We start from the raw sequence: 16835 nt of genomic DNA on the forward strand, positions 1-16835 counted from the left end.
ATATTGTTTTTAACATGGATCCATGCTATTAATTGTATTTGACAATTTGTATTTTATGTGATGTCTACGCTTTTTTTATGTCATTTTTTATGTCATTTTATATTAAACTAGTACAATTTTATATTCATACAAGAGCTCTTCTATCCCCCTCTTTGGTCCTCATCTACCTCAGCCTTTCTTGACGCTCCCCTCTATTACACGTTTTTGACCTGGTATTTTTTACCTCTGTTATTACCTTGTATCTAAGCTTCTGCTGACTGCCCCTTATTTTAATTCTTTTGACAGACTTGCATTTTAGCCATTCAGTGCTGACTCATAAATAACTCCATGGGAGTGAGCACATTGCTATCTATATGGCACACATGAACTAGCACTGTCTTAACTGAAAATTTGTCGAAATGCACTGAGATAAGAGGCGACCTGTATGAGCCTACCTAGGTTTAGCTTTCAACAATGAATACCAACAGAACAAAGCAAATTTGATTTATAAAATGGAAAGTTGTTTAAAAATGTAATGAAAGTTTAATTTTGACAAGAATGTCTCTTTAAGCACTGCAATTGCAATCAATTCTATATGTTCACTATTGCCCTATCATCTTGCGTTCAGGATATGTGGCTGCCCAGCCTATCAGAGACCACAACTGGTAATGTGTAGGATTTATATGTGTTCTGGGCAGTAGGCATGATTACACAGTCCATGTTTTGTATGAAAATGACACTTTTCCACCTTAATCTACTTGCCAAAACTGAAGCTAAATAATTAACTGGTATTGTCTGTGTTTAAACTTTTCCCAAAGGCATTTAATTTCCACATGAACCTGAAAATACTGGACTCAAAATGTTTTGAGATTTCCATGTACAAAGTATCACATGACCAGTGTTCCCTCTAAGGTCAGATCTACTCAATGCAAACAGCAAAGTATGGTTGCCTTATTAAAAGGACAGTCAACCCCAGAATTGTTGTTGTTGTTTTAAAAGATTGATAATCCCTTAATTACCCATTCCCCAGTTTTGCATAACCAGCAATGTTACATAAATACACGTTTTACCTCTGTAATTACCTTGTATCTAAGCCTCTGCAGACTGCCCCCTTATTTCTGTTATTTTGACAGACTTGTATTTTAGACAATCAGTGCTCACTCCTGAGAGGCGGCCTTCAAGGTCTAAGAAATTAGCATATGAACCTCCTAGGTTTAGCTATCAACTAAGAATACCTAGAGAACAAAGCAAACTTAGTGATAAAAGTACATTACATACTTTATCTGAATCATGAACTTTTTTTTTTACTTGTCTGTCCCTTTAACTGTTTCACTGCTGGGCTGGTCACAAAATTTGGCCTTAGAGGAAACACTGCATATGACTCAGTTGTGTCGTAATCCAGAGAGCTTATAAGAAAACATATATGAAAAATTAAGTTTGTGGGAATCTCACTGTGACCACTAGGTGGAGCACTAGGGACATAATAGAATTTCTCTGGTTTGCAAAATGGAGCTGTAAGTATAATTATTAATTGCACTATTCTTTTAGGGCATCTTATATAGAAAAAAAACTTAGTTTAATTATATTTGGCAACCTGCAAAAGGGATAACACTGAAGTGAAAGTTAAACTTTCATGATTTATAGACGGCATTTAATTAAAAACAAAGCTTTCCAATTGATTTATATTATAAAATTGACCTTAATGCATACTGACGTAGGCTCAAGAGTGTGCACGTTTCTTGAGCACTATATGGTAGGGGTGTTTTTAATGCTTGTAAACATTTTATACATAGTTCTCAAGACACATGCACGCGCCTTAGCCTACGTCAGTATTTGATCATAGAAATCAACTTGAAAGATTTTTTTTTTTTATGAATGCTGGATAATTAATAATGAAAGTTTCATTTTAACTTCCATGTCCCTTATAAGAGAAATTCCACCTGACATTGTGCATTTATAGATAAACACATGTATATGTAATGTATGACAGAGAAACTAATATATATATATATATATATGACTAATAGGTTAAGTAGTTGTCTTTCAATAGTCGAACTCCTCCCACTAAGAAAATAGGTGAATTTAACTGACGTTTTGTATCAGTCAGCTAACAGTCTGATAACAAGTCTGTGGTTACATGCTTTCATACAACCAGAAGACGTGTAGCTCACAGTCTGATAACAAGTCTGTGGTTACATGCTGTCATACAACCAGAAGACGTGTAGCTCACAGTCTGATAACAAGTCTGTGGTTACATGCTGTCATACAACCAGAAGAGACGTGTAGCTTACAGTCTGATAACAAGTCTGTGGTTACATGCTTTCATACAACCAGAGGAGACGTGTAGCTACCTCATGTATCAGTCAGCTAACAGTCTGATAACAAGTCTGTGGTTACATGCTTTCATACAACCAGAGGAGACTTGTAGCTAACAGTCTGATAACAAGTCTGTGGTTACATGCTTTCATACAACCAGAAGACGTGTAGCTCACAGTCTGATAACAAGTCTGTGGTTACATGCTTTCATACAACCAGAAGACGTGTAGCTAACAGTCTGATAACAAGTCTGTGGTTACATGCTTTCATACAACCAGAAGACGTGTAGCTCACAGTCTGATAACAAGTCTGTGGTTACATGCTGTCATACAACCAGAAGACGTGTAGCTCACAGTCTGATAACAAGTCTGTGGTTACATGCTGTCATACAACCAGAAGAGACGTGTAGCTTACAGTCTGATAACAAGTCTGTGGTTACATGCTTTTATACAACCAGAGGAGACGTGTAGCTACCTCATGTATCAGTCAGCTAACAGTCTGATAACAAGTCTGTGGTTACATGCTTTCATACAACCAGAGGAGACTTATAGCTAACAGTCTGATAACAAGTCTGTGGTTACATGCTTTCATACAACCAGAAGACGTGTAGCTAACAGTCTGATAACAAGTCTGTGGTTACATGCTGTCATACAACCAGAAGACGTGTAGCTCACAGTCTGATAACAAGTCTGTGGTTACATGCTTTCATACAACCAGAAGACGTGTAGCTCACAGTCTGATAACAAGTCTGTGGTTACATGCTGTCATACAACCAGAAGACGTGTAGCTCACAGTCTGATAACAAGTCTGTGGTTACATGCTTTCATACAACCAGAGGAGACTTGTAGCTAACAGTCTGATAACAAGTCTGTGGTTACATGCTTTCATACAACCAGAAGACGTGTAGCTCACAGTCTGATAACAAGTCTGTGGTTACATGCTTTCATACAACCAGAAGACGTGTAGCTAACAGTCTGATAACAAGTCTGTGGTTACATGCTTTCATACAACCAGAAGACGTGTAGCTCACAGTCTGATAACAAGTCTGTGGTTACATGCTGTCATACAACCAGAAGACGTGTAGCTCACAGTCTGATAACAAGTCTGTGGTTACATGCTGTCATACAACCAGAAGAGACGTGTAGCTTACAGTCTGATAACAAGTCTGTGGTTACATGCTTTTATACAACCAGAGGAGACGTGTAGCTACCTCATGTATCAGTCAGCTAACAGTCTGATAACAAGTCTGTGGTTACATGCTTTCATACAACCAGAGGAGACTTATAGCTAACAGTCTGATAACAAGTCTGTGGTTACATGCTTTCATACAACCAGAAGACGTGTAGCTAACAGTCTGATAACAAGTCTGTGGTTACATGCTGTCATACAACCAGAAGACGTGTAGCTCACAGTCTGATAACAAGTCTGTGGTTACATGCTTTCATACAACCAGAAGACGTGTAGCTCACAGTCTGATAACAAGTCTGTGGTTACATGCTGTCATACAACCAGAAGACGTGTAGCTCACAGTCTGATAACAAGTCTGTGGTTACATGCTTTCATACAACCAGAAGACGTGTAGCTAACAGTCTGATAACAAGTCTGTGGTTACATGCTTTCATACAACCAGAAGACGTGTAGCTCACAGTCTGATAACAAGTTTGTGGTTACATGCTGTCATACAACCAGAAGACGTGTAGCTAACAGTCTGATAACAAGTCTGTGGTTACATGCTGTCATACAACCAGAAGACGTGTAGCTCACAGTCTGATAACAAGTCTGTGGTTACATGCTGTCATACAACCAGAAGACGTGTAGCTAACAGTCTGATAACAAGTCTGTGGTTACATGCTGTCATACAACCAGAAGAGACGTGTAGCTTACAGTCTGATAACAAGTCTGTGGTTACATGCTTTCATACAACCAGAGGAGACGTGTAGCTACCTCATGTATCAGTCAGCTAACAAGTCTGTGGTTACATGCTTTCATACAACCAGAAGACGTGTAGCTAACAGTCTGATAACAAGTCTGTGGTTACATGCTGTCATACAACCAGAAGACATGTAGCTCACAGTCTGATAACAAGTCTGTGGTTACATGCTTTCATACAACCAGAAGACGTGTAGCTAACAGTCTGATAACAAGTCTGTGGTTACATGCTTTCATACAACCAGAAGACGTGTAGCTCACAGTCTGATAACAAGTCTGTGGTTACATGCTGTCATACAACCAGAAGACGTGTAGCTAACAGTCTGATAACAAGTCTGTGGTTACATGCTGTCATACAACCAGAAGACGTGTAGCTAACAGTCTGATAACAAGTCTGTGGTTACATGCTTTCATACAACCAGAAGACGTGTAGCTCACAGTCTGATAACAAGTCTGTGGTTACATGCTTTCATACAACCAGAAGACGTGTAGCTCACAGTCTGATAACAAGTCTGTGGTTACATGCTGTCATACAACCAGAAGACGTGTAGCTAACAGTCTGATAACAAGTCTGTGGTTACATGCTGTCATACAACCAGAAGAGACGTGTAGCTTACAGTCTGATAACAAGTCTGTGGTTACATGCTTTCATACAACCAGAGGAGACTTGTAGCTCACAGTCTGATAACAAGTCTGTGGTTACATGCTTTCATACAACCAGAAGACGTGTAGCTAACAGTCTGATAACAAGTCTATGGTTACATGCTGTCATACAACCAGAAGACGTGTAGCTAACAGTCTGATAACAAGTCTGTGATTACATGCTGTCATACAACCAGAAGAGACGTGTAGCTTACAGTCTGATAACAAGTCTGTGGTTACATGCTTTCATACAACCAGAGGAGACTTGTAGCTCACAGTCTGATAACAAGTCTGTGGTTACATGCTTTCATACAACCAGAAGAGACGTGTAGCTCAGTCTGATAACAAGTCTGTGGTTACATGCTTTCATACAACCAGAAGACGTGTAGCTCACAGTCTGATAACAAGTCTGTGGTTACATGCTGTCATACAACCAGAAGAGACGTGTAGCTCACAGTCTGATAACAAGTCTGTGGTTACATGCTGTCATACAACCAGAAGAGACGTGTAGCTAACAGTCTGATAACAAGTCTGTGGTTACATGCTGTCATACAACCAGAAGAGACGTGTAGCTCACAGTCTGATAACAAGTCTGTGGTTACATGCTGTCATACAACCAGAAGAGACGTGTAGCTTACAGTCTGATAACAAGTCTGTGGTTACATGCTGTCATACAACCAGAAGAGACGTGTAGCTCAGTCTGATAACAAGTCTGTGGTTACATGCTGTCATACAACCAGAAGAGACGTGTAGCTCAGTCTGATAACAAGTCTGTGGTTACATGCTGTCATACAACCAGAAGAGACGTGTAGCTCACAGTCTGATAACAAGTCTGTGGTTACATGCTGTCATACAACCAGAAGAGACGTGTAGCTCACAGTCTGATAACAAGTCTGTGGTTACATGCTTTCATACAGCCAGAAGACGTGTAGCTAACAGTCTGATAACAAGTCTGTGGTTACATGCTGTCATACAACCAGAAGAGACTTGTAGCTAACAGTCTGATAACAAGTCTGTGGTTACATGCTGTCATACAACCAGAAGAGACGTGTAGCTCACAGTCTGATAACAAGTCTGTGGTTACATGCTTTCATACAACCAGAAGAGACGTGTAGCTAACAGTCTGATAACAAGTCTGTGGTTACATGCTGTCATACAACCAGAAGACGTGTAGCTAACAGTCTGATAACAAGTCTGTGGTTACATGCTGTCATACAACCAGAAGAGACATGTAGCTTACAGTCTGATAACAAGTCTGTGGTTACATGCTGTCATACAACCAGAAGACGTGTAGCTCACAGTCTGATAACAAGTCTGTGGTTACATGCTTTCATACAACCAGAAGAGACATGTAGCTTACAGTCTGATAACAAGTCTGTGGTTACATGCTGTCATACAACCAGAAGAGACATGTAGCTTACAGTCTGATAACAAGTCTGTGGTTACATGCTGTCATACAACCAGAAGACGTGTAGCTAACAGTCTGATAACAAGTCTGTGGTTACATGCTTTCATACAACCAGAAGACGTGTAGCTCACAGTCTGATAACAAGTCTGTGGTTACATGCTTTCATACAACCAGAAGACGTGTAGCTCACAGTCTGATAACAAGTCTGTGGTTACATGCTGTCATACAACCAGAAGACGTGTAGCTAACAGTCTGATAACAAGTCTGTGGTTACATGCTGTCATACAACCAGAAGAGACGTGTAGCTTACAGTCTGATAACAAGTCTGTGGTTACATGCTTTCATACAACCAGAGGAGACTTGTAGCTCACAGTCTGATAACAAGTCTGTGGTTACATGCTTTCATACAACCAGAAGACGTGTAGCTAACAGTCTGATAACAAGTCTGTGGTTACATGCTGTCATACAACCAGAAGACGTGTAGCTAACAGTCTGATAACAAGTCTGTGGTTACATGCTGTCATACAACCAGAAGAGACGTGTAGCTTACAGTCTGATAACAAGTCTGTGGTTACATGCTTTCATACAACCAGAGGAGACTTGTAGCTCACAGTCTGATAACAAGTCTGTGGTTACATGCTTTCATACAACCAGAAGAGACGTGTAGCTCAGTCTGATAACAAGTCTGTGGTTACATGCTTTCATACAACCAGAAGACGTGTAGCTCACAGTCTGATAACAAGTCTGTGGTTACATGCTGTCATACAACCAGAAGAGACGTGTAGCTCACAGTCTGATAACAAGTCTGTGGTTACATGCTGTCATACAACCAGAAGAGACGTGTAGCTAACAGTCTGATAACAAGTCTGTGGTTACATGCTGTCATACAACCAGAAGAGACGTGTAGCTCACAGTCTGATAACAAGTCTGTGGTTACATGCTGTCATACAACCAGAAGAGACGTGTAGCTTACAGTCTGATAACAAGTCTGTGGTTACATGCTGTCATACAACCAGAAGAGACGTGTAGCTCAGTCTGATAACAAGTCTGTGGTTACATGCTGTCATACAACCAGAAGAGACGTGTAGCTCAGTCTGATAACAAGTCTGTGGTTACATGCTGTCATACAACCAGAAGAGACGTGTAGCTCACAGTCTGATAACAAGTCTGTGGTTACATGCTGTCATACAACCAGAAGAGACGTGTAGCTCACAGTCTGATAACAAGTCTGTGGTTACATGCTTTCATACAGCCAGAAGACGTGTAGCTAACAGTCTGATAACAAGTCTGTGGTTACATGCTGTCATACAACCAGAAGAGACTTGTAGCTAACAGTCTGATAACAAGTCTGTGGTTACATGCTGTCATACAACCAGAAGAGACGTGTAGCTCACAGTCTGATAACAAGTCTGTGGTTACATGCTTTCATACAACCAGAAGAGACGTGTAGCTAACAGTCTGATAACAAGTCTGGGGTTACATGCTGTCATACAACCAGAAGAGACGTGTAGCTCACAGTCTGATAACAAGTCTGTGGTTACATGCTGTCATACAACCAGAAGAGACGTGTAGCTAACAGTCTGATAACAAGTCTGTGGTTACATGCTGTCATACATCCAGAAGAGACGTGTAGCTCACAGTCTGATAACAAGTCTGTGGTTACATGCTGTCATACAACCAGAAGAGACGTGTAGCTCAGTCTGATAACAAGTCTGTGGTTACATGCAGTCATACAACCAGAAGAGATGTGTAGCTACCTCATGTATCAGTCAGCTAACAGTCTGATAACAAGTCTGTGGTTACATGCTTTCATACAACCAGAAGAGACTTGTAGCTAACAGTCTGATAACAAGTCTGTGGTTACATGCTTTCATACAACCAGAAGAGATGTGTAGCTTACAGTCTGATAACAAGTCTGTGGTTACATGCTTTCATACAACCAGAAGACGTGTAGCTCACAGTCTGATAACAAGTCTGTGGTTACATGCTGTCATACAACCAGAAGACGTGTAGCTCACAGTCTGATAGCAAGTCTATGGTTACATGCTTTCATACAACCAGAAGAGATGTGTAGCTACCTCATGTATCAGTCAGCTAACAGTCTGATAACAAGTCTGTGGTTACATGCTGTCATACAACCAGAAGAGACGTGTAGCTAACAGTCTAACAACAAGTCTGTGGTTACATGCTTTCATACAACCAGAAGAGATGTGTAGCTACCTCATGTATCAGTCAGCTAACAGTCTGATAACAAGTCTGTGGTTACATGCTGTCATACAACCAGAAGAGACGTGTAGCTAACAGTCTAACAACAAGTCTGTGGTTACATGCTTTCATACAACCAGAAGAGATGTGTAGCTACCTCATGTATCAGTCAGCTAACAGTCTGATAACAAGTCTGTGGTTACATGCTTTCATACAACCAGAGGAGACGTGTAGCTACCTCATGTATCAGTCAGCTAACAGTCTGATAACAAGTCTGTGGTTACATGCTTTCATACAACCAGAAGAGACGTGTAGCTAACAGTCTGATAACAAGTCTGTGGTTACATGCTTTCATACAACCAGAAGAGACTTGTAGCTAACAGTCTGATAACAAGTCTGTGGTTACATGCTGTCATACAACCAGAAGAGACGTGTAGCTCACAGTCTGATAACAAGTCTGTGGTTACATGCTTTCATACAACCAGAAGAGACGTGTAGCTAACAGTCTAACAACAAGTCTGTGGTTACATGCTGTCATACAACCAGAAGAGACGTGTAGCTCACAGTCTGATAACAAGTCTGTGGATACATGCTGTCATACAACCAGAAGAGACGTGTAGCTAACAGTCTAACAACAAGTCTGTGGTTACATGCTTTCATACAACCAGAAGAGATGTGTAGCTACCTCATGTATCAGTCAGCTAACAGTCTGATAACAAGTCTGTGGTTACATGCTGTCATACAACCAGAAGAGACGTGTAGCTAACAGTCTAACAACAAGTCTGTGGTTACATGCTTTCATACAACCAGAAGAGATGTGTAGCTACCTCATGTATCAGTCAGCTAACAGTCTGATAACAAGTCTGTGGTTACATGCTTTCATACAACCAGAGGAGACGTGTAGCTACCTCATGTATCAGTCAGCTAACAGTCTGATAACAAGTCTGTGGTTACATGCTTTCATACAACCAGAAGAGACGTGTAGCTAACAGTCTGATAACAAGTCTGTGGTTACATGCTTTCATACAACCAGAAGAGACTTGTAGCTAACAGTCTGATAACAAGTCTGTGGTTACATGCTGTCATACAACCAGAAGAGACGTGTAGCTCACAGTCTGATAACAAGTCTGTGGTTACATGCTTTCATACAACCAGAAGAGACGTGTAGCTAACAGTCTAACAACAAGTCTGTGGTTACATGCTGTCATACAACCAGAAGAGACGTGTAGCTCACAGTCTGATAACAAGTCTGTGGTTACATGCTGTCATACAACCAGAAGAGACGTGTAGCTTACAGTCTGATAACAAGTCTGTGGTTACATGCTGTCATACAACCAGAAGAGACGTGTAGCTCAGTCTGATAACAAGTCTGTGGTTACATGCTGTCATACAACCAGAAGAGACGTGTAGCTCAGTCTGATAACAAGTCTGTGGTTACATGCTGTCATACAACCAGAAGAGACGTGTAGCTCACAGTCTGATAACAAGTCTGTGGTTACATGCTGTCATACAACCAGAAGAGACGTGTAGCTCACAGTCTGATAACAAGTCTGTGGTTACATGCTTTCATACAGCCAGAAGACGTGTAGCTAACAGTCTGATAACAAGTCTGTGGTTACATGCTGTCATACAACCAGAAGAGACTTGTAGCTAACAGTCTGATAACAAGTCTGTGGTTACATGCTGTCATACAACCAGAAGAGACGTGTAGCTCACAGTCTGATAACAAGTCTGTGGTTACATGCTTTCATACAACCAGAAGAGACGTGTAGCTAACAGTCTGATAACAAGTCTGTGGTTACATGCTGTCATACAACCAGAAGAGACGTGTAGCTCACAGTCTGATAACAAGTCTGTGGTTACATGCTGTCATACAACCAGAAGAGACGTGTAGCTAACAGTCTGATAACAAGTCTGTGGTTACATGCTGTCATACATCCAGAAGAGACGTGTAGCTCACAGTCTGATAACAAGTCTGTGGTTACATGCTGTCATACAACCAGAAGAGACGTGTAGCTCAGTCTGATAACAAGTCTGTGGTTACATGCAGTCATACAACCAGAAGAGATGTGTAGCTACCTCATGTATCAGTCAGCTAACAGTCTGATAACAAGTCTGTGGTTACATGCTTTCATACAACCAGAAGAGACTTGTAGCTAACAGTCTGATAACAAGTCTGTGGTTACATGCTTTCATACAACCAGAAGAGATGTGTAGCTTACAGTCTGATAACAAGTCTGTGGTTACATGCTTTCATACAACCAGAAGACGTGTAGCTCACAGTCTGATAACAAGTCTGTGGTTACATGCTGTCATACAACCAGAAGACGTGTAGCTCACAGTCTGATAACAAGTCTATGGTTACATGCTTTCATACAACCAGAAGAGATGTGTAGCTACCTCATGTATCAGTCAGCTAACAGTCTGATAACAAGTCTGTGGTTACATGCTGTCATACAACCAGAAGAGACGTGTAGCTAACAGTCTAACAACAAGTCTGTGGTTACATGCTTTCATACAACCAGAAGAGATGTGTAGCTACCTCATGTATCAGTCAGCTAACAGTCTGATAACAAGTCTGTGGTTACATGCTGTCATACAACCAGAAGAGACGTGTAGCTAACAGTCTAACAACAAGTCTGTGGTTACATGCTTTCATACAACCAGAAGAGATGTGTAGCTACCTCATGTATCAGTCAGCTAACAGTCTGATAACAAGTCTGTGGTTACATGCTTTCATACAACCAGAGGAGACGTGTAGCTACCTCATGTATCAGTCAGCTAACAGTCTGATAACAAGTCTGTGGTTACATGCTTTCATACAACCAGAAGAGACGTGTAGCTAACAGTCTGATAACAAGTCTGTGGTTACATGCTTTCATACAACCAGAAGAGACTTGTAGCTAACAGTCTGATAACAAGTCTGTGGTTACATGCTGTCATACAACCAGAAGAGACGTGTAGCTCACAGTCTGATAACAAGTCTGTGGTTACATGCTTTCATACAACCAGAAGAGACGTGTAGCTAACAGTCTAACAACAAGTCTGTGGTTACATGCAGTCATACAACCAGAAGAGACGTGTAGCTTACAGTCTGATAACAAGTCTGTGGTACACTAGATTTTTCTTTGCAAAAATGTTTTGTAGATGATCCATTTAATTAACCCATATGGTAGTGTTTTTGTAAAAATGTATAGAGTTTGCTTATTTTTAAATTACATTGTGCTTATTTTCAGACTTCTAACCTAGCCCCAAAGTTTTAGATTTATAGTGATTTCTACAGACTCCTGGTTGTGTAATGGATCTTTTTATATGCAGGGGAAGGGAAAGTATCTGATTTTCCTGCTTTCTCAGCCCCTTTCAGTGGGTGTCCCAGCCTAACCTCGTCAATAGTGCTTAATTGCGAGCTTCTAAGTTAGTTTTTAAAAGGTTTTATACTGGATTTTTAGGTTAGTATCTGTGCGTTTTTTTCTTTATAGTAGTGTCTATTACATGCAGTTATATGAACATTGGTGTTTACCGTCCCTTTAATACAGTAGAGCTTACAATCTACAGTTTCACATCTATTTGGCCGCTGCCCGCATCTATTATTACACAGGTAAAGTTATTGTGTAGCACCGCCCCCTGCTTTAATGCGACCAATCCCGCAAGGGCTTGGCTTGTTAATCGCCCCAAATGTTGCTTCTTAACTTGCAGTAAACAGGGTCACATGAGCAGGCCTACACCACAAGAGCTCCCACAGCCTTTACTGCTTGAGAGATAGAGCCCATTTACTATACCCAATGTTTAACGATTTAAATGGACATGAAACCATTCAGAGCATACAATTTAAAAAAAGGTTTCCAATTTACTTCTATTATTAAATGTACTTTGTTCTGATGGTATTTGTTATTTGAGACATAGCTAAGTAGCTAGTGTGTACGAGTCTGGAGTGCTACATGCCAGGAATCACTGCTGCCACCAAGTGCTCGTGCAAATATATAACATTGTTAAAATGATATTGATCCAGACGCATTTTGTATTTTCTTTCTATTTAAACTTTTCAGTTTTGACTATGGTTATTATGATAATAATTATTATTACTACCATTACTATTATTATCATCATCATTATATTTCGACTAGATTACGAGTTTTGCGGTATGGCTATTAACGCTGAAAAATTTGCTATTACTCTGGAATGACCAGGAACGCATATTACCAGTCGTGGCGGTATAGCTATACCGCAAGCATTTTAGCCTGTAACGCAACGTCTATTCCGCACTAAAAAAATTACGTTTGAGTGAGGGATTTTCAATAGCGCCGTATTACAGGTTGTGTGGTCTGGCTAAAATGCTTACGTTACAGCCTATACTGACACGATCCATACCGCCATCTGAGACTAGTAGTTATGGATTTTGCGACACAAAAATGTTTCACAAAACTCATAACTAAAATGTTACAAAGTACACTAACACCCATAAACTACCTTTTAACCCCTAAACCGCCACCCACCCGCATTGAAAACACTATATTAAACATATTAACCCCTAATCTGCCACCCACCCACATCACGACTATTAAATAAACCTATTAACCCCTATTCTGCCGCTCCTCAACATCGCTGTCACTAAATATAATTATTAACCCCTATTCCGCCGCACACCATTATCGCCAATACTAATAAAAGTTATTAACCCCTAAACCGCAGGCCCCCCACATCACCAACAAAGTATTAACCCCTAAACCTCCAGCTTCCCACATTGTAACTACTAAACTAAACCTATTAACCCCTAAACCACCGCCCCCCCCACATCGCAAAACGCTAAATTAAACAATTAACCCCTAAACCTAACACCCCCTAACTTTTAAATTAAAATATAACTGTCTTAAAATAAATAAAAACTTACTTGTGAAATTTAAAAAAAAATAAGTTTAAACTAAAAATTAACCTAACATAACTATTCTAATAAAACTAAAAAAAAAAACTACCAATTAAAAAATCGAAATTACAAATTTTAAAAAAAACTAACACTACGAAAAAATTTAAAATATCTAAAATTACAAAAAAGTATAATCACTAAATTACAAAAAATAAAAAAACTCTAAGCTTACAAAAAATAATAATAGCTATGCTCTGCGCCGCCGGGATGAAGATAGAAGAAATCCCCGAGATGGATGAAGGTGTAGCTGCCTGGATGAAGATGGATGTCTGGACTTCAGGAACCATGAGTACATTTTCTAGGATTAGTGTTAGTTTTTATTAAAAATTTTGGGGTGTTTTTTTATTTTTTTATATTAGGGCTTTGAGCACTTGTAAAAGAGCTGAATGCCCTTTTAAGGGCAATGCCCATACAAATGCCCCTTAAGGGGCAATGGGTACCTTAGGATTTTTTAGAGTTAGATTTTTTATTTTGGGTGGTTGGTTGGTTGGGAGGGGGTTTACTTTTAGGGGGGACTTAGTATTTTTTTTAAGGTAAAAGAGCTGTTTAAGGGCTATTGGTAGTTTATTGTAGGTTAGGGGGTGTTTTTATTTTTCAGGGTCTTTTTTATTTTTATAGGGCTATTAGATTAGGTGTAATTGTTTTTATTTTTGATAATTTTGTTTATTATTTTTGTAATCTTAGAGTTTTTTTATTTTTCGTAATTTAGTGTTTATTATTTTTTGTAATTTTAGATATTTTTAATTTTTTCGTAGTGTTAGGTTTTTTAAATTTGTAATTTAGATTTTTTAATTGGTAGTTTTCTTTATTTTATTAGAATAGTTATGTTAGCTTAATTTTTTTATTTTTATTTCACAGGTAAGTTTTTATTTATTTTAAGATAGTAATATTTTAATTTAAAGTAAGGGGTGTTAGGTTTAAGGGGTAATAGTTTAATTTAGTGTTTTGCGATGTGGGGGGGGCGGTGGTTTAGGGGTTTATAGGTTTAGTTTAGTAGTTACAATGTGGGGGGCTGGACGTTATGGGGTTAATACTTTATTATAGTGTTTTGCAATGTGGGGGGGCTGGTGGTTTAGGAGTTAATAGGTTTATTTAGGTGTTGGGAGCAGCAGATTAGGGGTTAATAACTTTTATTAGTGTTGGCAATGTCGGGGAGCTGTGGAATAGGGGTTAATAATTTTTATTAGTGTCGGGGAGTGGCGGAATAGGGGTTAATAATTTTATTTAGTGTCGTCAATGTCGTCGGCGGCGGATTAGGGGTGTTTAGTCTTGGGGTATATCTTAGGGTGTTAGGTTTTTGTTCATTTTTCGCATATATCGCAACTGCCAACATTGAGAAAGGCCGGTTTACGGCTGAAACGCATCTGTTGTTATGTTTACCGTGTTTGCCACTCCTGTCACCTGAAGCCGAAGCTTCCTGTTATCGGCCAGGAAACAGGGGAGTGACACACGGCTTCTTATGGGGCTATGGGATTAGTGTGAAGAACAGAGGTTCTCTGTTTTTAACTTGTACACAATAAAGTTTAATTTTATGTGATAACGCCTTAGGTCTGAGTGTTATTAGCCCCTTTTTCCTCTTTCCCTCTCCTTCTATATCCGACTGTTTAAATACAGGAGCAGCACCGGTACCTTTCAAAGGGTGCGTTTTACTACCTTACCCTCGTAATTTATGTAGTGCCAGTGATTTATATATTTTTTCCTATGTTAGGTTTAAATGTAACTTTCTTTTCCCCATAGACATCAAGTGGGTTGCGTTACGGCGATCTCCATTCCGCAATCGTAGGTGTTAGTTTTTTTCTAACACTTTCTCCTCATGGGGGAAAGCGTGCACAAGCACGTAAACTCAGCCCTTGGCTTTTGTGCGATATGAAGCATAATGCACAGCACAAGGAGGCTTTTCAGTAACTCGTAATGGCAACGTTATGGAGAGTGCAATAACGGAATTTTTTTGGCATTAGTTTCACACCCTGTTTAGCGCAAAACTCGTATTCTAGGTGATTATTATTATCATCATCATTATTATGATTATTATTATAATTATTATCAGTATTATTATTATCATCATTATTATCATTACTATTATAATTATCATCAATATTTTTATTAGTATTATTACTATTATTATTAGCATTATTATTATTATAATTATTATCATCATTATTTTTATTATCATTATTACTATTATTAGCATTATTATTATTAGCATTATTATTATTATTAGCATTATTATTATTACTATTTTTATTATCATCATCATTATTATAATTATTATTATCATCATTATTATTATCATTATTATTATCATTATTATTATTATTATTATTATCATCATTATTATTATTATTATCATTATTATTATTGTTTCTTTGTATAGCGCAGCAATATTCTGAATGATGTCTATCACCCAGATTTCTGGGAGTATATGATTTTGTGAGCTCAGTAACAGCATTGTTACCTTGCTTTTTGTAACCAGACCTCAGGGTACAGTCTGGAGATACTCCCACTGCACGTTCTCAATGCTCCGGTACTGACCTCCCTACAAGTAGACATTTTTTGCTGCTGTAGCTGGATTTTCTACTACTCTGTCTCAAACAAGTCACCAGCCACAATCACCAACTAGGTAAGAATATTTTCTAAACTTGTCGATACTTTTATCATTGTAACAGTTTCTATTTTCTCAATGATGCTCCTAAAGATTGGAACATTCTATGTACCCTAAATATATGCACTTGTCACTCAAGGAAATAACAGGATAATATAAAACAGGCTAAACTAAATGTATTATCACTGTAGGAAGAGTACCCTGTAGTTCCTAGGTGTTTTGAATACATTATATTACTTTGAACAGTTTTAAACTTTGGAAATTCCAAACAAATGTTTTTGAAAGTATTGTCTATCACAGGCACTGAATTACCACTGCACATGTGTGCTTATCATTACAATAAAATACAACGGGAACTCATAATGTTGTGGGTGAGAAATGTCATATGACTTTTTTTTTTTTTAAATTATCATTATTGTTTTTGATTGGTTATTAAAAAAAAATCACTAATCTCTTAGCTACCATAGGGTTCTGCAACGCTTCTTATATAAAATGTACTGAATTAACTGAATTTTTATTGTTCGCCGGAAACTGGAGTTAAGAAGCAGCGGTCTTAAGACCGCTGCTCCTTAACTCATACGCCGCCTCTGAGGCAACATATAGCAATCCGCCCGATTGACAAGAACTGCTGGTGCAATGATAAATGCGTATGCTGTCGGCATTTATCGATGTGCGGCGGACATGGTTCGCTATAGCGGATCATGTCCGGCCGCACAATGATAAATGGACCCCATTGTGTGCATGTAATTTTAAACAATTTTCCAATTTACTTTTATCATCAAATTTGCTTTGTTCTCTTGGCATTCTTTGTTGAAAGTTAAACCTAGGTAGGC

Source organism: Bombina bombina, chromosome 11, assembly GCF_027579735.1.
Source record: "Bombina bombina isolate aBomBom1 chromosome 11, aBomBom1.pri, whole genome shotgun sequence".
Classification (NCBI taxonomy): domain Eukaryota; kingdom Metazoa; phylum Chordata; class Amphibia; order Anura; family Bombinatoridae; genus Bombina; species Bombina bombina.